Source organism: Phasianus colchicus, chromosome 2 (genome assembly GCF_987193195.1).
Source record: "Phasianus colchicus chromosome 2, bPhaCol1.hap1.1, whole genome shotgun sequence".
Classification (NCBI taxonomy): domain Eukaryota; kingdom Metazoa; phylum Chordata; class Aves; order Galliformes; family Phasianidae; genus Phasianus; species Phasianus colchicus.
The window spans coordinates 2580830-2604881 of NC_143437.1; the positions used below are offsets into that span (position 1 = coordinate 2580830).

General features: G+C 42.3%; 1 protein-coding gene across 13 annotated transcripts in view; it reads right to left on the bottom strand.

The window, feature by feature from the left end:
- Window positions 1-24052, bottom strand: part of LOC116231878 (uncharacterized) — an 81476-nt gene that overhangs the window by 15327 nt on the left and 42097 nt on the right. For 4 of the 13 annotated variants that reach the window (XR_016463796.1, XR_016463794.1, XR_016463802.1 and 1 more), the window contains 4 exons: window positions 11794-11964; window positions 10546-10650; window positions 1320-1457; window positions 593-677 (listed from right to left, as the gene is read on the bottom strand). The gene's annotated coding sequence lies outside the window, so the exon portion shown is untranslated. Of the gene's footprint in view, window positions 1-60; window positions 264-592; window positions 678-1319; window positions 1458-1642; window positions 1766-7751; window positions 8510-10545; window positions 10651-11793; window positions 11965-24052 lie in introns of those variants that run through there. The other 9 variants (XR_016463797.1, XR_016463798.1, XR_016463800.1 and 6 more) reach the window with 7 other exon arrangements.

Below are 24052 nucleotides of genomic sequence, written 5' to 3' on the forward strand. Positions count from 1 at the left end.
AATTCAAAAATTATCATAGAAATGGAGATGCAGAGGTAAATATGACTGCTTCATGCAACGTCAAGAATTATTTTATTGGTTAAGCCTTTGAAGCACGATTCTGAGCAACACCTTTTGATTGGGCTCCTCTACTATTTAAATGGTGTTGCATATTGGTTGAAGAAATCTGGTCAGTGTTGAGCTGTCACTGCCATGTCCTCATGACGTGTCGCAGCCAAGTATTCCAGGAGCTTCCATGGCAAACTACCTACCAGCAGCATCTCCTGCCAACATAAGTGAGGTTCTGTTCAGGCCACACGGTGCCACGCACTGCAGTCTTTCTGCATGTAGACCTTGTAGGCCTGACGAGCTCTTTAGGGAACAGCATTTCCTAGCAAAGCACATTCGTAACTCTCCCAGAAACAAGGGTTCCAGTATGACTCCAGTCAAAACCTGCTCCCAAGGAAGGTATGCTTATTTATATTCCGGAGACAGATTTGAGCCCTCAGTATCTTGTTTTCCGTACTAATTTCAACAAAGCATGCATTTTCCAAGGCTTGCTAATGAGCCTAGCACACTTAGGAAAAAATTTGAAATATACAAACAAACTCACTGTCAGATGGGTTTTTCCAAGGCCTGGACTGAAGCTCAGGGAAGTAGGAAATAAATGTTATGTCCCTCCAAATCTCTTACAAACTCTGACGAAGAAAAAAGAAAAAACAACCTTGATTCTCAGGCCAAATCTCCCAGCTGCTTTTGCAATTCATGACAGATCTGGCTGAAGAGTCAGTTCATTTTTCTAAATCCAGTTCCTTCTCACAAAAATGTCATTTAATAACATTCAAATCCTGCTTATTTTGAACTTAAAAAACAAACTTTGTTATAAGACAGTGGCTTTTCCTGCAACGCACTTTCACTCATACGTGAAAACACCACTGTGATGTTTCTTTTGGAAATGGCACGACTCTGCCAGAAGCAATGCTGTTACTCAGAGATGAGGACGTTTGAGGAGAAATTTAACTAATAAAAATAGAATGATAAGGAAACAGAAATCCTGGTGATCAGTAAAACTATCACAGCATGCAAGACAGTAAAGCTGTAAAAACTATATGCGTCATAACACAACTGGTGGGTGATGCAAGCTCCAAACACCAAAACATACAAGTGTCAGTTTATGAAGGATGTATTTTACCACGTATCCCATATTTCATCAGCGCTAATCAGCACTGAATTCTCAAGGACTCTTCTACCTTCTTGCAGGTGTAACATTTTCAGCAATTCCCCACCTAGCAAACGTTTCTGTTTCCTTTACAAATTCACAAACAACAAGGATTTTATACCTCAGCCATTGTAAGCAAAAATCAGAAACCATTTCTGCACGCAAGTTCTTCGTGAAATTGTGTAACTCTGGGTTCAAATACACGTGTAAGCTGTAATCCAACTCCTCTGAGCATGTTCTCCTCACTGTTCGATTTTTCCTGTCAAAACACACAAAAATAACCATATAGGAACCGAATGTGTTTCTCAGAAATGCATACGCTAGGTTTGCCACAAAGCCTTTTTCCACTCCCAAGATCCATTACTCAAAATAGCCGTAGCTCTGAAGTACTGCCAAAAGACTGGCAAGTCACAAAGCAGCTTTCATATGTGCTCTGTTTCTCACCTCCCAAGTGAGGGTGAAGGGGTCTGGAGAGGTCCTGCTCAGATCAAACCTTTTTTCTGCCACAGGTAGCAGAAGCCTGACTGTATGCAGCTTCTTCCCATAATAAGCTCACCTGTAAGTATGCTGAAAAGAAGTAAATATTATAACTTCTGACATTTTATAAACTTCAGCTGAAGGAATGGGCCTCAGGCAGGGTATCTCTAATGCCACTGCTTACAATGAGACAGCCACTCCCAGCTCCCACATCAGTACGCACCGTTTTGATCGGTGAAAATTTAGGAAACAAGCTAGAATGCATTACATTAAATCACACCAGCGTTTGCAGACTGTTCATGAAAGGAGAAGCCTCCTAAGGCCAAATTATGTCACCTGAAGTGGGACTTATCACCAGACAAGGAGATGAAAACTTGCTTTGTCAGACTAAGTTCTCCAGCTAGTCCTTGTTCCATGCTTCCTGAGCATGTCCTCACTTTCTCACATGCAGCACAGCCACCTTCCTGTTCTCTTCCATGAGTGTGAACAAGAGGCCACCTCGGTAAGGCAGGCATTTGGAGACCGAAGGGAGGATGGAGACAGCATGGACTCCATCACACAGCAAACCTTCCTAGGTGTCCCATGAGCTGAGCCAGGTGCCATCCAATGCAGGAACACGTCATCCTGAGGGAGGGAAACAGCAGCAACCTGGAGCTCAGCAGCTCACGTCGCCCATCCTCAGAAGCCAGTTCTGCGGTATTTCAGGGAACAGGGCTCCAAGCCAAGCCCCAGCAGATCTATGGGACGATGAGGACTTTGAGAATTCCAGAGGTTGCCGCTCCAAAAATACACTGTTTGACCAGCCTGCTGTCAGAGCGATTCCTACTAAAGCAAACATTTAACATGTGCAAATACTAAAAGATGAATTTCCTGTTTGAACAGTCAGCACAACAGAGTATTGCCAAAAGAATCATTGCAACATCTGTCAATGTAACCAACCAGCTACCAGCCAGAAAACAGGACAGCCATGGTCTGGCATCAAGAGCCAGAAGGAATGTCCCAGCAAAGACTTCCCATATCCAAACTAGTCCACAGAGATAAGTGAATGGCAGGATAGGGTGCAAGCAAGATGGTCACTGGCATCTCCTGTCCTTTGCTTTGTAGCCAAGTAAGCCAACAACCAGCTGAACAATGGAAGTACCTTTGGTATGGGGCTGGAGGAACACAGGAAAGCAGGAAAGGAACCATCCTCTAAGCAGAGAGTTTGAGCCTCATTCTAGCACCAAGGCTCTGCCCTCCCCAGGTTTACACCAAGTGCTTATGATCACAGCGCCACATGTCCACAACAGATCTGCAAAGACATTGCAGTGATGGCAATGACAAGTGATTAATATCAAGAAGACACCTGACTTCGATTTCTTTTATATAAATACTTCCCATGTCTCTGCTCATTTTCTAAGCATGCACATCATTTGAGCAGTCACACTAGATGCAAGTCGTTAATGGGGCAGACCACGAGTTCTTCAGCTGTGACCAAAGTTTAAAAAAAAAAAAACAACAAAAATCACAGTACTTTGAATCATCTGACAATAAAAATCATTACAAATTCATAGCAAATTGAAATACTTTGTTTCGTTTTTAACAGTTTTTAATGAAAAAGGCTACAGGACCAACCAAACAAGTCCAGGGGGACACTGGAGGCAGTGGCAGAGGCTGTTTGCTCTTATGGAAGGACTGAGCAGTGGGACAGAGCAGCACAGCAAAACGTGCAAAAAGCAGGGGGAAAGAGCAAGCCAGCTGTAAATGGAAAAGATGACAGCAGAACTGGTGTCCTGCAATCCTTGGGGCTTGAACCACTGGCTGGAAGCACACATCTCAACCCATGTCACCTGTCAGCATCTGCCACAGCTCAGATGTAGGCCTGGGGATCCGTATTAGGGCCAAAGCCACCAACTACAAACCCATGGCATCACGTGGGTTCTTACACGTGGTCATAAAGCAGACACAGGAGAAGGATTTCCATTTCCCCAGGCTACTGTACTTTCAGTTCCTCCATTCTTCTGCATACCTCAGGTAGCAAATTTAACAGGGCCTTTATTAAATACAAACAGATCAGGAAAAAAACATTGTACGATGAACTGATAAACTTGGTCACAAGCTTTCTGACTTCCCTACTACACAACGTTAATGGGAAGATAATGCAATAAATAGAGCCACTTAACGATACTCCAAAAACAAAGAAATTCTGGCAAAATTTTACTTCCATAAGAAGTAAAATAAGATAAGTAGCAAAGACCACAACGACATCCCTTCAGAGAAATATGACAGCGTTGGTCTGGGGAAATTCCCTTTCTGAACTTGCTGCGGGTAGAAATCTGGTGTGGGATTTTCTGAGGTGATTCCTCCTATGGCAGTGCATGGAACGTGCCAGAGCAGACTGTAACATCTCAATTTGAATATGCCAGAGCAAAACTAGCAGTAGCAAGACAACTGATTGCCAAGCGTTCTCCCTCTCAATACCTGCAGAGCCCCTGTCACTGCAGCCACGGCTGGTTTGCCTCCCATTTGTGCATGTGAACGGGGTCATGGTTTCCCAAACCCCTTTTCCTGTTTCTATTTTAAGCTAAAAGGAGCCACTGTGAACTTCTGGCATGAGGCACGTCCATAAATCTCTCCCAGCTCAGAGCATCAAAACCATCTGCATAAACAGTTGGCTTTGCACTTGGTGGCAGGTTTGCTGCCTGCTATTTTTAAGGTCATAAAATCACAGAAAATAAAAAAGGAAATTCAAAAAAAAAAAAAAGAAGCCACTTCCACTCCTCAGCATCTCAGCATTAGGAGCAGAACCTACATAGCCTGGACTGACACCTGCATTAGTCTGACACGTGCATTAGTCTATCTAATGTTTCTAGTGCATTACAGTGCCTCCAGCTTACTTGCACACATTGCAACTGTAGTTCTGCTTGTTTCCTTTGGGAAACCACCCCCAGACATAATCCACCTCATTATAAGCAGCTCCTCTCAATAGCCAAGCTCAGTACTTTTTTTTCTTTGCCAGTCTTAGTGATTTTTCCCTTTCTTTTCTCTTCCCTTAGCTTCTTCCCTAAGTTACTCCTTCATTATTTTGATATTTTTGATTATTTGACGCTCTGCCTTTCACTAATAGTTAGCAAGAACAGTTGCATTCTGTAAACCCCAACAATAAATTAACGAAAGAATATTATAAACCACATCATAACGAGTAGCTTAGCATCCCTGTACGTTAGCAAAACCTATCTTGGTAGCATCAATTCTCAAAGTTAGAAAGAAGCCCTGCATACACCTCTCAGCACAGTGTGGTCCGAAGCAGTTAATCCAGCTGGCTGAATGATCCATACAGCTGTGGTTTCCCTCAGCTCTTAAATAAAATATTAGGGTGTGTTCCTATTGTTTGTTAGCTGTCATCAGCCCATCTCTCAGCTGACGGAGGTTAAAGGCTATGTAGATTCCTGGGACAGCTGTTTGGTAATTGTCACAGCCAGTTACTTGGTAACCCACGAATGGCAATCTCAGGAGGTAGTTTCTTGGTTGCTAAGCGATAAATTCAGGTAAAATAACCTTTTTCCTGGATCTTATTGCAACTATGGGCTCCAACTGTACAGTTCAAAACTATTTTTTTTTTTTTCCTCTCTTCCTGGGGATAGGATTTAAAATCATTGCTGAATAACTTTTCAGGGTCCTCAGGCAGCATTTGGTGTGGGTTAAATGACACTACATCCCACTCCTATTGAAATGGACAAACCCGCAGCAGCCTTGCTACTGCACGCTGCAGCACATGCAGTTAATTTGCTGGATGTAACAGAGTGATTTACACAACAACAGGCTGAGGAAAGCAGAAAAGAAGGCAGGCCCTCCTACAAAAGAAAAAAAAAAAAAAAGATGTTCTGTTGATATTTTCTTTTTCTTTTCTTCTTTTTTTTTTTCTTGAGAAAATGCAACCTACAGGTTTGAGCTGAACCAGATGCTTTTCTGATTAATGCTTGCTAAGCAAGCCACCGAAGATCTCTGTGTCCTTGGCAGTGTTATAGGGGTCAAGCTTCCCCACGTACGTGGTCCTTCAGCAATTTTCCCACATGTGTCGCAAGCAGGAGCTCTCAAACACCATCACAGCTTCAGTGCCAGATCTTCCCACAATTTCTTCACCTATGAACTGCAGACCCTAGCAAGGGCTCTTTTTGCTCCATCACAAGCTTATTTATGAAGGCCTTTGAGGATGAAAGCCTGCTCTTGCCCGACAGACACCTACTTTTCAGATGTGTCACAAGGGGAGATGCAGCTGTGTGCAGCACGCATGGCACTGCAGATGGGTGCCAGGGGACAGGGTCGGATCAGCAAGGCTGTCTGCAGCTCTCCTGAGCCTGGATGCAGCACACGTGTGTGATAGGGGTAGCAGTGCGGGCCGATGGCTTCCCATGGCCATGGGTAAGAGGGCAGCTGCCTTGCCACCCTGCCTGGGGAGGGTTAATGTCCCTGACCGTGTCACTTCATCTTACACAAGCACAGAGCACAGCCTGTATGCCTGCCTGTTCTTTTCATGTGTATTTTCAACAAAGACATTAGTTATTAGCTGCCACAGGACAAATCCCCCTGACCTCTTGTCAGTGTTATTTATTAATTCTCGTGTCCATCGTTGAGGACCAGTATTCGCCTTCCTCAGAGAGATGCAAAAGGAAGCTGGCTGAGTTTGCTGCACCAAGTTAACCTTGCTATTGCAGGGCAGGACAGCAAAGTTGGTTGGGGCTTGGTGCACAACAAAGCTCCAGCATGGGCCAGCTGCCATTTACATGTGCCTATGGGCAAGTGTCAGTGAGTGCCAAAGGCAGCAGGCGGCCAAGGGAGCATCTGCAACCCTTTTCCAACCAGGTCTGAGCAGTGCTTCATGCCACAAGTTCTCAGTGCTCCTTTTAGGTTAAAATAGAAACAGGAAAAGGGGGGTTGGGAAGCCGTGAGCCCTTTCACACGTACAAATGGGAGGCAAGCCAGCTGTGGCTGCAGTGACAGTGGCTCTGCAGGTGTGGAGACAAGAGAACACTTGGCAATCTGAGGTGTTCTCTTGTCTGTAAACTAGATGTATACATGAGGTATTTCTGTGCTGTGCACATATGGTATCTGCCAGGCCTTCAACCGAAGTGCCCCAGAGCTGTGAGCTGAGCACAGCCTGGTAAAGGGGCAGCATAGGCTGCAAGAAAAATACTTTAATGTAGATAGGCCAGTTATCTTGTGAATCTCCAAAAGTTCAGGCTGAGTGCCTTCATGGAAACCTATAAAAGGGAAGCGTGCCCCTATAGAAGATGAGTCCTAAAAGCTTTGTAGGTTTAGACAAGTCTTTCTTTAGTAACTTTGTGCTTTGAACAGTCAGCTCCTGGTGTTCTGCTGACAAAGTACACCCCTCTCTTTTATTAATAAAGGTTAAAGAAGTGAACTTAAACCTGAGACTCGGTTCAAATGCCTGCTATACAGGTATGTAGCAACCCTGTTGTCGCAGCCACTGCCACAAAGATATGTTTTTCAATGGGACAAAGACACATTTTTCACTGATGGTACTCCTCTGGTGAAGAAGATCATTTGCTGAAGGCAACACCCTGCCCTTTTCCTCAGCAAAAAGAATAGGAAATAGTCTGCCTCCAAAATTCATGTTTCCCACAGTCTTACCTTTTATTTCATTTCATTTTAAGTTACATTTCACTAAAACAGTTGCAACATACCGTTGGACAAGAAAACATGCTCCAAAAGAGGGATGGCCCCAGCCAAGCCTAATACTGCATATTCTAAAGCTGTATTTTGTTTAAGATTCTGTTTAGCATGCAGATAGAAAATATCAGCTGCTTTGGACATGCGATTAGCAGAAATTGGGCATGATGACTTGAAAAAAAAAAGAAGAGCAAGCTACAGCGATCAGAGTTGGCAGAGGACAGGCATTTTAAGCATGGGGGATTTTGCATTAGCAGTATTAAAGAAAACACAGTAGAAGTATTAAAGAAAATTTACACTCTGTTGCTTAGATCATGTTTAAAAGTACTAACAATGGTAACAGTAAAACAATACAATCAGATGAAATACAACAATACCCACGTAGAAACCACCCATCCTAACCCACCTCACTTCTTCCAAAGCAGGAGGAGTGATGGTTTCCATAAAAGAGGAAAACACTGGCTTCTGTGTAATGCCAAGCCAAGCCCACAAATGGGAGCCCACACCTATAGTGTCAATGAAAGCATCCCTGTTGACTCCAGTGTGTTTAGGATCAGGCTGTCAGGAAGACAGACTCTTCTACCAGGGAATTGTCAGTTACTGAAGTAGAACGCCTGACAATCCGCCTCATAATCAGGCTTCCTTGTCCCTCAGAAACACTTCTCTGAGGAAATAAGGTGCCGTCTCCATGAGACATTTTCAGGCTTTGCATGCTGAGAAAAAGTAACTCGATGCAGCATTCAGACTGAGAAGGGCAAAAAGGTTTCAGCATGCTGCAAAGAGCTCACTGAATTAAACACACTACTATGTGTCCATTGTGCAAATGCACCTTTTTCTACAGCATCCTATCATCTTACGCCTAGGATTCATTTCTTTCCTTGAAATGCCATCGTTTCCTTGCTGTTCTTTATCTTCCTGTTTCTTTATCTTATGTTTCAGAGGATAATTAAACTTCTGCTAATTAAGCCAAGTGGCCAGGCCCTGCTTCTGTTTGCTTATTCTCCCGCTGCTCAGCCACTAAGCCTGCCTAAAGCAGTGGTGATTAAACAAGCAGTGACTTTGGGGGACACAGGCGCTCCTCGAGTGGAACAGAGAAGGTGAAGATTTTTAAGTGACAGAAGCCTTAAAACAGCACCCTCCTGGCTTGTCATTTTTGTACCTTGACAAGATCTCCGGCAAAAAAAAAATTTTTGCATTTTCAGTCTCACAAAAACCATGGGTTCTCCAGCAATGAGGCAACGGAAAAAATCAATACTTGCCATGTACCATGTAACCAATAGAATAAGGGCAATGATTTATGTATGGATGGATGCAGACTGAATCAGCTGGGGCCTCAAACAGAGGGAGAGAGAGAGAAGGAGAGAGAGAAAGAGGTGTGGGGGTGAGCTGGACTGCAGTGATTATTCCTTACACTATGGCCAGATTTTTTTTTTCTGCAGCAATAATCCCCCTCTGTAGCACTGCAGGGCATGGAGGAAAGACTAGCGATGTGTGGAATATATATGATGGACCAGCTTTTCTCTTTTTGCCTCAGAATAATGATGCTATGTTGAATGTTAAGGTACAGTAAAAAAAGGAAGAAAGATAAGATATATGGTCTGCAGTCCTTCAGTCTTCCAGCTACCTCCACCCTCATAAAGACCACTCCAGTGGGTCAACAAGCAATAGTTTAAAGAGAGCCAAATTATCAACAGGATAAAACCTACCATCACTGCTTCATGACAAGAAAAAGCAGGAAGGGCTCACTGAAGAGAACTACTGTATATCCCAGGAGTTTCTGCTGAGAATATAGTTTTGTAAATTGGATTACCAGGGATACAGCGCTATAAGGTATTTAATGGCTATGGTAACTTTTAGGATATCTAATGCTGCTGTTGATTTATAAACAAAACTCTCGAGATAAAAATTGACTTATCTGTTCGTATAATGTGGGATACCAAGAAACACATACCCAAACTCTATTCTATGCTTTGTTGCTGTATTGTTAATGAATATCTCATAGATGGCTGTGAAGTGCTCAGAAATGTCCTACTATTTTATAAGCCATTCTTGCTCTGCAGTGTTAGCAAATTGTTAAAATAAACTGTTTTCTGCAATGCCTTGGGTGCTCAGACTGTATTCACGTTTTTGAGAATCAGATGTTCATTCAGTACTTTCAGCATTGTAGTTTGCCGTGAAGTATTCTCGATCTAATTAATATTTCTGCCGCAATTACCATTAATGACCAAATCAGTTCTCTTCCTATAACATAGATATGGCATTTAAGCCTCGGTATTGGCAGGCTTCCTCTTAAGAGGCATAATGTTTTTAGATAACGCTACAGAACAATAGGAGGCCACTAGTTAAACACACCAGCACAGCAATGTTACATTAATTAAAGCTTTAAGAACTGTGATGCATTTGAAAGCCCTGCATTTTATACACGTCCGTCAATTGATAACACAGAAATAATTTCATTTCCGACTTTCCACAACATATCTATGACAGCGTGCTGGCAAGATTAATCATCAGCTTCCAGCCTACCTTTTTATGTTTTATGATTAAAATATCAGTGAACGTATGAACAAATTTAATTTAAGTAAAAACAGATTTTTGGTTTTAAAAGAATTGCATTACATGTGACCAGACTTTGAACTTGTATGGAAAAACATTTCTGAGTGTTTGGCTCTGATATTTCCTAGCTAGCTCTTTTATATAAGTTACACTGTGCTTAACACACACGTGTACACTTATACCAAAACAACATAAAATAATGACCTGTAAATGGAATCTGTGTTTAATTTCCATTTGATTTGACAATGACAGACAACAGCATCTTGCAGAGCATGAAAGTATGAAACACATTGCAAAGCAGAGTAAGTCCATCGTTAGCGAGTCGGCCAGAAAATTCTTTTTGTGGCAAACACTCAGGAACAACTTAAGGTTCTTTGATCCCTGAGTCCTCTGTCTTTATTAATCCCCCAATTGGAATGCAAATATTTGACAGATGCAAACACTTCTCAAGCCTGGGAGTGATGTCAGGGTAAAATGGAGAAAGGTGTAGCCTCTGTACCAGTTAAAGCAGGACAGAAAACGACCCACAAGTGAAGGTGAAGACCTTAACAACTTCTAATGTACAAATAATATGATGTGCACAGTTTAAAGGGATTTCTCAAACTCCTCAAAGTATTGAGAACAGAGCAGACCATCAAAACGCTTACCTTTGAGTAATTCCTCTGCCTTCTCTCTCTTTCAGTAAACACAGCAGCGGAAACTCCTCATGCAATGCTGGACTCCCTTGAATTTTGTTCTGAGCTTCTGCCAGACTGCCAAGGATGGAAGCAGAGAGGGGTTACCATGAAAACCTGGGCACTAACCCAAGGGAGGAAGTGGAACAGTCAGTGGAACAGGTGACAGCCCCCAGCACCACGAGCAGGTGAGTCCTCCGAGCAAACAATGCCTCGCAGCCAGCGACGTGGAAACTGTTGTTGAAAATTAATGAAAGCACCTTGCCTTGATCCCAGACCTACACTGGTTCCATAAGCTGAAATACAAACTTGTGTACTGAAAGACATCTGAGCAAAATCATTTGAAGGGTTTACGCGGTCATAAAAGCTTATGGCAATGTGATTCATTTTAAAGCAACAGACAAGTTTCCGTGTCATAAGAAAAGGGCAGGGTGCATCGAGACACAGTGCACTCAAGGGTCTGCAATGGCAACAAACCTTAAAAACTGAACACCGTTGTTATAATTAAGAAATGATTAAGGTAATGATCGTATTTGCAATATGGAAAATGATTTTGATGTTGCATGGGAAAATCTTTTTCACGCAGAAATAAGCTTGTTTCTTTCCAGCACATTGCGTACTCTTTGCAAATCAACATCTGAAAACACTCATAAGTTGAAGAACTTTCGTGGTGAAAATTCACAGCTAAATTATTGGAAACTGATACAAAAGTACTGGAGAAAAAAAAATCTTACCACCATTTTAAGAAAAGGAAAAGATTTTAATATCACACTTAGGGCAACTCATTTCCTTACTGTGCTTCCAGCGTTTAGCACAAGGAATCTGCAGTGAGAGCAGATGCACACATGCACACTGCCAGTGAGGTTATCAGGAACATCAGTTCAGTATTTCGGTTGACATCCTCCCTGTTTCAAGCATTTGTACTTGGGGAACAAGACCAAAAATAGGAACCCAGTGTGGAACTTTGTGCGACGTTCTCAGAACGTGTGCTGTAACAGATCTGTTATTTTGAATTCCATTTCAATATCAGAAAACATACCACTGTGTATTAATGTCTTAGACCTGCTAAAATTCCTCATTTCTCTTAAAAGCCATACAATCATCAAAAACGGTTTAGGGATGTGCAGCTAGGAACACGCACTCAAAACTTTTTTTATTAAAAATTAAGTGAAATTAATTATCCTATCCAGTGAGTAACAAAATGTTAGAGAATTTATATACCTGAAATGCTTTATCGTGCACTAGAACTGGAATATTGTAGACCAACAAGACGTAGATTCTGAAGTCACGATGATTTGTCTTTATGTGGTCAGAGAACCGCTGAGTTTTCAGCAGCTTCTCAAGTCCTCCCAGAAATGTGCAGCACTCTCAGCTCCACGTGAACATCATTGGCTGGGGGAACAAACAGCACAGAACTCAGCCTAAAACACAACACAGTAGACCACAAATTTAACAGAATTTAACAGAAATTTGATGTGATGTGTTGCAAGGTGTCAGCTTTAATTAAAAGGAAAAGGAGAGGGGAAAAAAATGAAAACAAAAGCATTGCAGGACCCAATTTGAAGGTGTCAGACACACAAATAACTCTGCAAATAACCTGATGTTCTCTAGGCAAGGCCTCGGTATTGTGGAAAAAAAAGAAAGAAAAGCTAAATGACCCTTGTTGTTCACCACACAAGAAAACCAAAATGCTTGTGTATCCATACTCTTCCTGACCTGGGGGTAGCCAGTGGTTATCATTCGCAATTAAAGTAATTGCATCTGTTCTTTGCCATCACCTCCCATACTTCCAGTGCACAACACAACCTGGACTCTTTTATCTCATGCAAACCATCCTAGCTGTGTCAACAGCCCTTGAATTTTTAAAGAGGCATGCTCTGTCTCCCTCTTCTATTCCTCCTGAAATTTTCTGACCCCAGATCTCAAGATAGAGCAACTTCCATGGATTAAACAGTTCTACAGGAGTCACCTAATAAAACACTATTAATTGTAATAGATTTTTGTTTCTTCTTCCAGTGCTATTTCCATGGCAACATTTTCACATCCTATTGTTGGGAGTGTTCTTCATTCCCCGTGTGGGTTAACCACAGGGCAGCAAGGGCAGGCTGTTGGTCAGCCTTTATTTTCTCTGGTCCTTCAGCAAAGGTTAGTTGGGGTCATCAGAAGCCAAAGGGTAATTACTTTTCCTCAACAGGGGTAAAGTCACACAGATTGCTATTGAGACAACTGTATGGACGACCTTCAGCTTTTTATGTTCAATCTTCTTTTCTCTTAGCAATTGTTAATAGGGATAGCAGATAGGGGAAAACCCAGTGAGCAGCACCTCCCGCAATAGGCTTTGCAGTTACGCTACTGACTGCTAGCACAATTTTTAACTCCAAATCTGCTCGGTGTCTAGACCCCACCAGATTTCTCAGTGATTAAACGTAGCAATCAGTGACCAAAAAAAGACCTATTTTGTGATATAATTTCGTATAATTTCCAGTTATTCCAACTCAAGAACAGCAGCAGAGGAAGCACCCTTGTTTTCTCTGTTTTACTAGCATCAGTCTTATCACCAGCATCACTTGCTTCACTGCAGAGAATGAATTGGGATCACAGGTTTAAATATGGGAGACTTGAGGGCTCTGTGTTTCCAGCTGGTCTCCCTCCCTAAGCCTCCCACAGAACAAGAAACAGCCCAGGAGTGACGTGGACAGAGCAGGAAAAGGCTGACCTGAGCCATGGGGCAAGGGAGGAAAGTCATCTGGGTATCTGAGGAGTTTGTGTGGATTCTGGTGAGCGAAAGCATTACTGAAATGATCAGTGTTTACCTTTCCTTCTTTTGATTCAGGTGACGAGGCCCTGGCAGTTTTGCCCAGAGAGCTGTGGGTGCCCCATCCCTGGAGGTGCCCAAGGCCAGGTTGGATGGGCCCTGGGCAGCCTGAGCTGCTGGGGGGCAGCCAGCACATGGCAGGGAGTTGGAACTGGATGGACTTTGCAGTCCCTTCCAACCGAAGCCATTTTATGATTCCATGATACATCTATTTTTAAAATAACTTACAATAGTAGAAGTCAGTATCACAAAACAGGAATAAAAAAAAAGGAAGGGGGGGTCTTCTTTCTGAGACTTAGCTTTGGCCTTATATCTTTTGGCCACCCTTTTCAAGCTCAGTGCTGGCAAAATGAAATAAATAACCAATGCAAGAATTAGGTTCTGATCATTAAAATACCCATTATAAATTGGGAAAGAGCAACTCAGCTTCTTGATTGATGCACTACTTTGTAAACTCAGCAGAAGTTATAAATAATCACAATGTTGATAAATGATAAATGTAAGATTTAGTAATCAATCAATTCAAATGGGGCTAAATGGAAGAATAATGCATCATTTATATTTAGTTATATTGTACAGTATGTAAATTATTGAGTACTTGCTACACCACTTTCACATCAGAGAGGTGGTAGACAAATAGACCATCACAAAACAGAATTATCAGCCCACGGCCTGGCAGCACTATTTAACCATATGCACTACAGAGGACCTCAGAACTTTCTGCTCTCCAGCTCCAACAAGGATAAATCCTTCTTTGTTTGGAAGTTAAACTTTCTCAGGCACATTTGGCTTTGAAGGGCAAATATTAATTCCTAAATAGATATCAGGTTAAGAAAGGTTATAGACAATATCATTAGACTGTGCATAAATGCACTGTAGGGACTGTTTCCCAAGAAAGAACTTCAAACACAGGAATATAAGGGTTAAAATTTCAAATATAACCTACAGACATCTATGCCTAACATACATAAAAGAGATCCAATGATATTATGAAAAATTGTTTGGTAAAAGCACTCAAGATTGCTTCCATCATAGAATGGCTCCATATAACAACCACACAGCTACGATTTGTTCTGAACTCTACTTGCAACCCTGCATTTCACCAAAATAATTAAGATGCTGAATTTGTTGCAAAGGGTCTTTCCATTTCCTTTCCAATGGTGATGCTAGGAAGCGTGTCAGTCCAGGATAGATAGAAGGGCAGGAGGGAAATTGGGCGTTTCCAACCATTAATGATCTACGTGTTTGGAATTTTCCAGTTTTTCACTCTTACTCAAGACAACTGTTCAGGGTGTCAGCAGGCATCAGCGTGCAGGAGCTGGTACAGAAAAAGGCAGGCAAGGGAGTCACAGGGATTCTGCGGTACTAATGGAAATCCCTCTGTCCCATCTGTTCTGAAAAATTTGGGGTTTCGGGAGAACGTGGAAAAATCCAGGGCAGTTCCATGCAAATTCACACAGCTGCCCCAGATTAACCTGCTTCCTTAGGGCTCATTGACAGCAGCAAAGGCCACAAAGTGCTGACGCTGACAGGCCAGAGAGCTCAGGAACATTTATTCACTCTACTTTCATCATTAATTTAGGAAAAAAATGTATCCAGTTTTATTCAGACAACATCGACATTGCCAAATGCAGGCTTTCATAATAGGTATTGAGCCTTTAAAAACCACAGTGATATGATATACCTACAAGACAGAAAAGGCAAAAATCACTATTAAAATATACATTCTATCTACCCTGTCCTTAAGTAAATCTGCAGTATGGTACCACAATCACAAATTATTTTTAAGGGGTTATTTGGGTACATTTTGCATCTACAAGCAATGGCCAACAACGGCAGGGACTTGAAGGCTGACTGCGTAGGCGTTTGTTTGCTTTGGCAACTTCTCTTGATTTTTTATGGTTGTCTTAATGAGAGGCATCTCTGAAAACTACCCGGTCTTCCAAAACATTCACCCCTCTCTAAAGTACAGCCTGCATTTATCACTCTACGCTTGTGTTCGCGCAGCTCCAAAATTGCATAGTGCTATGTGAAACTAACAGCTGGAAAACCCAAAACGTTGAAGCTGTTTCCCGACATTTTTACTCACTTCACATGCTTTTTCCCCAACGCCTGTTCCCAGCATCAGAGTGCAAATACATCTTTCCCAGGGACATCCGAAGCATATAACTCTTCAAATCTTCATGCAGCAGAAACTTCTCATGCTAAAAAGGATTTGTGGAAGTATGAAAAATATTTTCCACAGCACTGACACAAAAATCGTTTTTTTTTCTGTAATGTAGGGAGGAAAGAAAGATATCCCACCAGGATACTAATGTCTGTGTGTGCACAGAATGCCTCTCCTATGCCATAAGAGCAGGTTGCTGAAGTCAGTGCTGCCATTAGCCACGTCTACAGCAGACTGGGGATGACGGGTAAAAGCTTCCTATCATTATGTGAGCTACGAGTGTGATTATCAGTTCACTTTTTGATCTTCTTCTTTGCTCAGAGAGGTGGTGGATGCCCCATCACTGGAGATGCTCAAGATCAGGCTGGATGGGGCTCTGAGCACTGATGGAGCTGTAGTGTCCCTGTTCAGTGCAGGGGGATTGAACCAGATGGCCTTTCAGGGTCCCTTCCAACTCAAATGATTCTATGATTCCATAATTTCCTGGTCCTCGTCATTTCCACATCTATTTTAAACTTTCTTTCCCATTGGTTCTCTCGCGTTTTACAATTCCTTCAGTCTGAATCCCTTTTGTCAGCTCACTATAAAAGATCATTCTTCTTTTTGGTTGTGTCTGTAGTGAAAGGGAAGGAGTAAGCTCAGATGTTAGTCTTGGTTTATCAAGCTAAATCAGTCTGCTAGTTGGATTTGATGATCTTGATGGTCTTTTCCAACCTTCGTGGTTCTGTGATTGTAAGCCACATTCCTTGTGGTTGTTCTCTACAAGGTGTTAGTCCAGTGCATCTCCAGCCCATTGCCTAGCATGGTAGAAAGACCCAGCAGCACAGTGCCGTCCAGCGGGCTGACTGAGCCTCTCCCCAGTACTTTGGGCTGCCACAAGGAGCAATGCCTGCAGAGACACTCCAGTATGCAGCCTGGGGCAGGACAGCCTCGGGATGCAGAGCTTCTCCCTGTGGTGAGAGGTGAGGCTGGTCTTCATCAGCCAGGTCGATGTCAAGCTTGCAGTGTGCAGGCAGACCAGAGGAGCTGGAAGAGATCTTTCGGGTGATTCAGAACCTCTTATTGTCTAAGGATTTTCATTTCATATCTTCCCTATAATCATTCTGTTTCAGAAAACAATACTCACACTTCCTACAGGCAGCGCCTCAGGGCTAACGTGTGGCATGAAATCTCTTCCAATGACATTACACTCACTTTGATTGTAGCACTTCTGTCACAAATTCTAAAATCAATTGACATCATTAGGAATAGTGGCTTCTTTGAATAGTATCTAAGAGGCTTTCTGTCAAGTAAAAAGCAAAGCTTACACTGTTTCCCCACTCCCAGACCCAAAATGCCAACTGGCTGTGTACTCAGGAGAGCCTGCAGAGAGTCACTGTACCTTTCTCACCAGAATGAGCTGACTGTCTGATCAGATTGGGTTGGATGGGATGGGGCCCTGTGACTGATGCAGCAGTTGGCAACCATGCCCAAGGCAGTGGTTTGGCACTAGGTGATCTCTAAGGTCCCCTCCCAAGCCATTTTATGATTCTGTGATCACCTTCCATACCACACTCTCAGTGACAATACAGTGGCAATACAGAAAATTGAATATTTTTAATATAAACTGTTGCATGAGTCGCACATGAAGTATATTCCACACTGTAGAGTAGAGCTGATGTGTTGAACAGGAGCTTTCAAAAAGCATAGTTTGTGCTGCTCAAAGCAAAAGGCAGACACCGAGTGTACTGTGCTATTTGGGAATTGCTGTGAACCCCACCAAAAAGAGCACATGAAGGAAAACCACACACCTTGCTATGGCCTTTGCCTGCTCACCTATGGAAGTGCTTTCTTAACACTGTGACCCTCAGCATCTTGATTTTCTGCCAGCTTTTAAATCCTGGCTAACTAAAAGATTCACTCCTCCTTATGATTCCTGACTTTCATAGTTTCTAGTCAGTCTTTGCAGCAGTCTATTACTTAATTTAATTGTGACGTTCCACTCGATATGCTAAATGAAAAGGACTCACCATTTCACCTTTCAGATTATTCACCTCGTGGTAAACTAACTCTGTTCTCAGAACATCTTAACTTTGCAACTGGAAGTCAGTGAAATGAACAAAGGTGAAAGGAAACAAAACCTGGTTGAACATTAACCCCAATTTTCTTTTCCAAAAGTCTTAGTTGGGAAGATCTGTTTGTAACACTGTGCTTAGAGATACCACTGAAGGTCTCCATGCCAGATGGGCACATAACAGCCGCGGGCACAGCCTGCCATGGTTCTCATTCCCATGGCAGTCTCCATCCTGCACTGCACAGCCATGGAGTAATGCAAGCAGAACACACCGAGAGGTAAGAGACAGACAAAGACTATGTCTAAATGTAGAGGAAGTTACATCCAGAGGCAAATTAAATTAGGAAGTGTAAGACTATGAGGGTGGGTTCTCAGCGCAGGAGGAGATGGATGAATGAGTTATTTGTGACTTTCTGAAAGTCATGGAGCCCACAGCTGTTCAACACTGCAGCAGTTGTTCAGCATGAACTAACATCTAGCAGATGATCTCTGGAGCAATGATGTGAACGATGCTGCAAAATTGGTATCTTGTTCTGATCAAAACTGAAGAGCTTACATGGGAGCCTTGAACACTGATTGCTTTGGAAATTTTTTTGAGCTCAGCCTGAAGACCTGAGATTGATACACTGCTTTTCTGGAAAAGGAAGCACTAATAGCTTGTACAGGGTGACTTTCTTTGGCCACAACAGCTTGAGCAAAAAGCCCTAAATACTATTTACCTCCACCTTCATCCAGTGCAGCAAGAACGCTGCACTTAATTTTACGTTGCCAACCTTAAGATCTGCAGACAAAATTTAACCACTTTGCAGACTTTATTGCGTTGTAAAATAAATTAGTAAAACTTCTGGAAATTCTGAGCTGAAGGCACTGAAACATTGAGCTAAGTGTTGAGGAGAGGGGTTAATCACTGGATTTTTTTACTGTTTTTTTTTCCATGTGTTTTCTAACATAGTGCTGTTTTCCCACTCCACTGTTTCATCTGCCTAATGACTGCAGAATCACTAAGCTAGGAACTTGCATCTCTTTTATTTTGTCCAATATTGCCAATCACAACAATGCTATCTGTTGTCCACAAACGAAATATCTGCGTGTTGCTGATGGTATTTTATTTGAGGTCGGAAACTGTGGGAACTTAAATTCACTTTTACAAGTGGAAGAAAAGAGTTGTTCTCACATTTCTTTCTTCTAGGCTTTGGAAATTTATTCCATCTGTTGTGTTGCATTTTGGCTGAAGAACAGTCCAAATCCTATCACTCATAGTTACGGGATTGTGCGCTCTTACGACTCCTGCAACTAATTGCAGGTTACAACAGTAGGAAGCCTTTCCTGGCTGCTTCCCAGTGTTTGCAACCTTTCCTAGGGACTGCAGCAATAAGCAGAGCTGCCTTGGCCCGACCGCCTGCTGTCCTGGCAGCAGGACTCAGCACATGTCTACAGGAAGGGGTAACAACATGGCAAATGCATGGTGCGGTCCTGGGTCTTTGGTGGTTCTATGACTTCTGCGCCAAAATCTCTTTCTGTGCTCCCAATATATCCTAGTGGATTAAACAGTTCTGATGATCCATGTTTGAACCCAGCGCTTAGGGACCTCTCCCATGAACGCTTCGCCTTCATAGCAGACATTAAATTAAGGATCCTGTTGGTGACTCAGCACTGTCTCACGCCGATGAACCAAGTAACAGCAATGAATTCAAAGCCAGTTCTAATGCACCAAAGAAAGAAAAAGGCAGACATTTGGATGAGGAGTGGTAGCACTGCGCTCAGGCTAATTTTGTTTGCCTACCCAACATCGCAGCAACGGACTGTCAAGTATCCAGTGCACAAACCATGTGATTAACCTGGACAGCTAGGCAAAGTGAAAATGGGTATTTACGCAGCGCTGGAGGACCGGTGCTGCATACTGAGCTGCCGCTATGTCTGTCAGCACTCTCCTTTCTCAAGCCTTTATGTTTGTGTTAATTATGCCTTTCTAAAGTTTTAGTGTATTTTTCTTGTCTTCCTCCTCCAATCTCTTCTTGTCCCGTGCCTTCCATCCTGCTGCCAGCACATCCCACTTACCATTCATCTCTCAGCCGTTTCTGCAGCATCGCCACGCGGCTGGGCTGAGTCAGGCAACCTGGGCTTAAGCTGAGTGGAAAACTCATCTTTCCAAACTACAAATTTTCTTCATAATCAGAAAGTCAGCGGTCCGTGCCAATGATCCAAAAGGCATTACGTAAATATTATACTACATTTTCTTCTTCCTGCTAGCGTCATCAGAATTCTTGCTAAAATTGGTAAGTTTAGGCAAGACTTAATGGCCAGTATATTCCTAACAAAGTATATGAAGCGTCTCCCTGAATTTGAGTAATTTAAGGCAGTTCACAATACCAAGATTCACAACACTTAAATCAATCTCATCTCCATGTGCAATATTTTATGCCTGCAGGTATCTGTATTTCTGAATACAAAATGCATTTCTGTATGCAAAAAAAAATCAGGTTTATCTGAACAGCTTGCTGCCCTTTGCCTACCCAAAATGTCCTTTTCAGATGCAATGATGCATTCAGAAGCTTGAATGAGCAGCATTAAAATTTGGTGAAAATCTATTTAGCGTGCATTCGTAACGGAGCAGATTTCTCCTCAGATCCACTACCAATTATTTGGCAAATAGTTATCCTAAGGAAAACAAACTAACATGATCCAAAATCAAGACTTCTTTGCAACCAGAATGAATTTCACCTAAACTTTTTGCCTGCCGCTATTTAATCACCATTTATTCACAGTAACTATGCATTATTACCTTATGGTTGCTGTCCTTGTCCACAAAGATGGGGGATTCAGAACATTAGTTCATCTGTAGATCCTAAAAAGTATATATAAAGTGTAGAAAAACCCTACAGAGCTGTTCCTCTTTCAGTGTCCACCAGACTCCCTACAGTATCCAGGAACAATTTTGGAAATAATCATTTTTCTAAGTGAAGGACTACATGATGATGCGTAAAGTTTAATAACAAAAGCTTCTCCTGCTCCATCCGTCTTGCTGTCAGCTAGACTGTGGCAGGAGGCAAGGGGTTAATGTCAAAATACATCTCCTGATACCCCGATTGCCTTTCTTCACCCATTGTTTCCCAACTTCTTTTGAACGGTCAGAAATTTTCTGCCTGAGTAAACCGTCAACAGAAAACAGAGCTGGACCAAATGAATAAGATAAAAGTGAACCTTGCTGGTAATACAGAAAGGAGACCTGGTTACAGAGTCACTCATTTCTAGTGCCAGCCTTTATTGTGAAAATAGTGTAATTAAAAAATGATTTTTTTTCTCCCTCTTGCAGCAAAAATTGTTTAAGGATATCAACATTTTGCATAATGCCATAAATCTGGTAATTTTAGCTGTGGTTAACTCAGAATGGAAAAGGAATTAATCCAACTCTTTGGAAAGCTTTAAGAAAAAAGCTTTTCAAAATAGAGCATTGCCATGTTTTCCTCACACTGCTCCCTTCAGCCTTCCTTCAGCCTGACACTTGATTCCAGAAGCAGCCTTTCTCACCAATACACGAGGGCTTCTCGTTTTTCCCTTCCGTTCTGATCACACTTTGTATTCTCATATTAGTGCAGGTAGCAAAAAAAATACATTCTTACAAAAACAAGAGCAGTGCATTTCAGTTATGGTTTTCTATTGATTCAGTTACACTTGAATTGATCTCAAATTGTTTCAAGCAACTGTTCTGCACCCAAAACACCGCACGAACCACAGAAACCAGATCAATAGATTTCAAGTGAAATAATTGTTTTCCTTTGTAAGACCCCATTACTTCTTGAATGAAGAACTGTTTGATTGACCTCCAGGAAAGCAGCAGATGTGAATAAGCCAAGCACCTCAGGCCTTATCATTTAAAGGCAGGCCTTGAAAATTACAGGAAAGTACACGGACACGTGCTCGGGTAGCTGTGGGAAATACGCAGCTGGAGAAGCCACAAAGCTGCATTCTACATGAACAAAATGAGAGCAGTAGCATATGCGTGGCAGAAATATACTTTTAGTCACTCTCAAACACACGCAAAAAAAAAAAATGTTTTACTAGATAAGAAAAATGCTCAAGGATTCGTGAGCGACTGATTTCATTTTAGTGTTAGTGAGCTTATTGTCTGGCATTGCTTAATGTCACGTAGCTGTGCCACTGGGCTCACGTCTGGCCCAGTGTGTGCCACAACTTAGTGCTCTGTGAGCCCTTTCCAGGCTGCCACATTCAGGACACAAGGTAGAGGCAGCAGCCAAGGAAATCAGGGTGACCTCATCGGATCTAGCGGCAGGACACAGATTTACACCAGGTTAACAATTCACTGGGGTGCCTAAGTGCTGTCAAACAGAGTAAGACGGTCTTTTCTAGAGGCTGAGAGCAGGTTGATGGGGCTGCACTGACCCTAGCAGATGAAATGCTAATAGCATCCCCAGGCCACATCTCCAGCACTGCACTGGAGCCATCCAGCTGCAGCTTTGCCTCTGTGTGCTCAGAACTTTATCTCACCTACCTGCAACTGCACCTTTTGCAGGAAAAAGAGAGCCCAGAGAGCATCTTCTGTCCGCAGCTGTTGGCAAAAGCAGGAGGGCTGCAGGAAGCCATGCAGGAGTGAGACCAAGCAGTGCTGGAGGCACTGGTGCTGAGATTTGGGCTGCGCTGTGGGATGGAGCAGCTGGCCAGATGGTTGGGGCACCTTGAGAGCATCATTACTGGAAGGTGATGCTGCAGTACCAAACAGGCTGGACCTGTCAATCTCAGCCCTGAATATCACACTGTTGTCATTACAGAGGTTGAAATGGCACATTGCAGCAGCAAAATTGCTGCTTAGGTAATGCAAATATGGGTGTTCCCCCAGCGGGCGGCAAAATCATACTGCAGAAAACACATGAGCAGCTAATTAAATTGCTATTTTCATCAGCAATTCTACTTGTAGGTAATTCTTACCCTCAGTTGATGCTTCCCCCACAAAAAAGTAGGAATGTAGAATATAGTGGTGATATTTTGTGGTCCTCAGACAAATGCTGTTCTCCCTAGTAACAGTCCTCCTGGTATCGGAAATCTTTATTTCTTCTAATTATATTGCAAATAAATTAAACGATCACGTTATACCATAGTATGTTTTTGTAAGGAAGTCTTGGTTAGCTCTTAGCACGTATCAGACCTGATCTGCGCTCTACTCTTTTATGGGCACAATTAACTGCAAACACCTTGTCATAAACATTTTAAAAGGTCAACAGATCGCAACAATTTTGCTAAAGAGATAAATGGTCAAATAAAACATTGAATTGTTAATTCCCAGGTGACAAAAAGCTGCATGAGTCAGATCAATAAGAAGACACAGTGAATTCTGGGATAAAGGGCGGGTCAACCTTGAAGCGTTAATAACTCGCTCCCGTTATTTTTGCTCTGGCACATCATGTGTTCTAGCAGGTAACTGAGCTGCTGATAGCAAAGTAGTGCCCATGGATTCACAGAAGTAAAACTGGGCATCAGAGATTACTGAAATGGGGAAAAAAAAAAATTCAAATTTAAAAAAAGAAAAAATCAAATTCAAATTAAGAAAGGATTTAGCTCTGTTAACACCAGGAAAAACAGTGGGTTTATAGAAGACAGGTAAGAGCACAATCTTCCTACTATTTCTAATGTAACGTGTTAGTCAACTGCTGGATAAGGCATATGCTTTCTCTTACTCTCTTTCCAGATTTTCTCCTTTCAAGCTTGATCTTAATGCTGGGCTTTTATTAAACAGTGTCTGTTGAAAACGTACTGCTTTACTGAAGAGAATTTTAAGAAATCGTTGTATTAGACAAAAAATGAGTGTGCTGACGTGATGTTCAGGTGGTCTGTGCTGTCAGAGGTGTTGTTATGGAATTAGAACGATGTCTATCAGCCTAAAATCTGCCCCACAGAATACATGAGTGTTCGTGGAAAGTCAGACACAGAAATTAGCATCCTTGCCAGATATGTGCTCCTCTGAGACGAGGCAGATTCTTTTTGGTGTTCCTATAGCAGATGACGCTGCCACCCTTGTGCTCAGCATTCCTGTCTGCTGGAAACAGCACTTTATAAGTTAGTCCTCCTTTTACTGGGGAACTCATGCCTTCCTGTCACTTACTGGCCATTCAGATCAAAATGCAAGTTGGAAATTGAGAACGTACCATTGACAATTGAAATGTGAAAATTTGGATAAGAGCATCGTCAGGTCAACATACTGGGTATGAAGGAGGGACTTACAGAGTCCTGCAGGACACACTCTCTATTTTTCTATAACCCACTCCACTCAATATGATATTACTTGGATTACAGTAAAAGTCCTACGAAACAGATTTTGCTGTTAAACCCCCCCCCCCCCATCCCATTTTGTGACTACCTTTAGATGAGATGACTGATTTTTTTAATTTTTTTTTTTTCAACTTGTTAAAATTTCACTTCCGTCTTATTCATA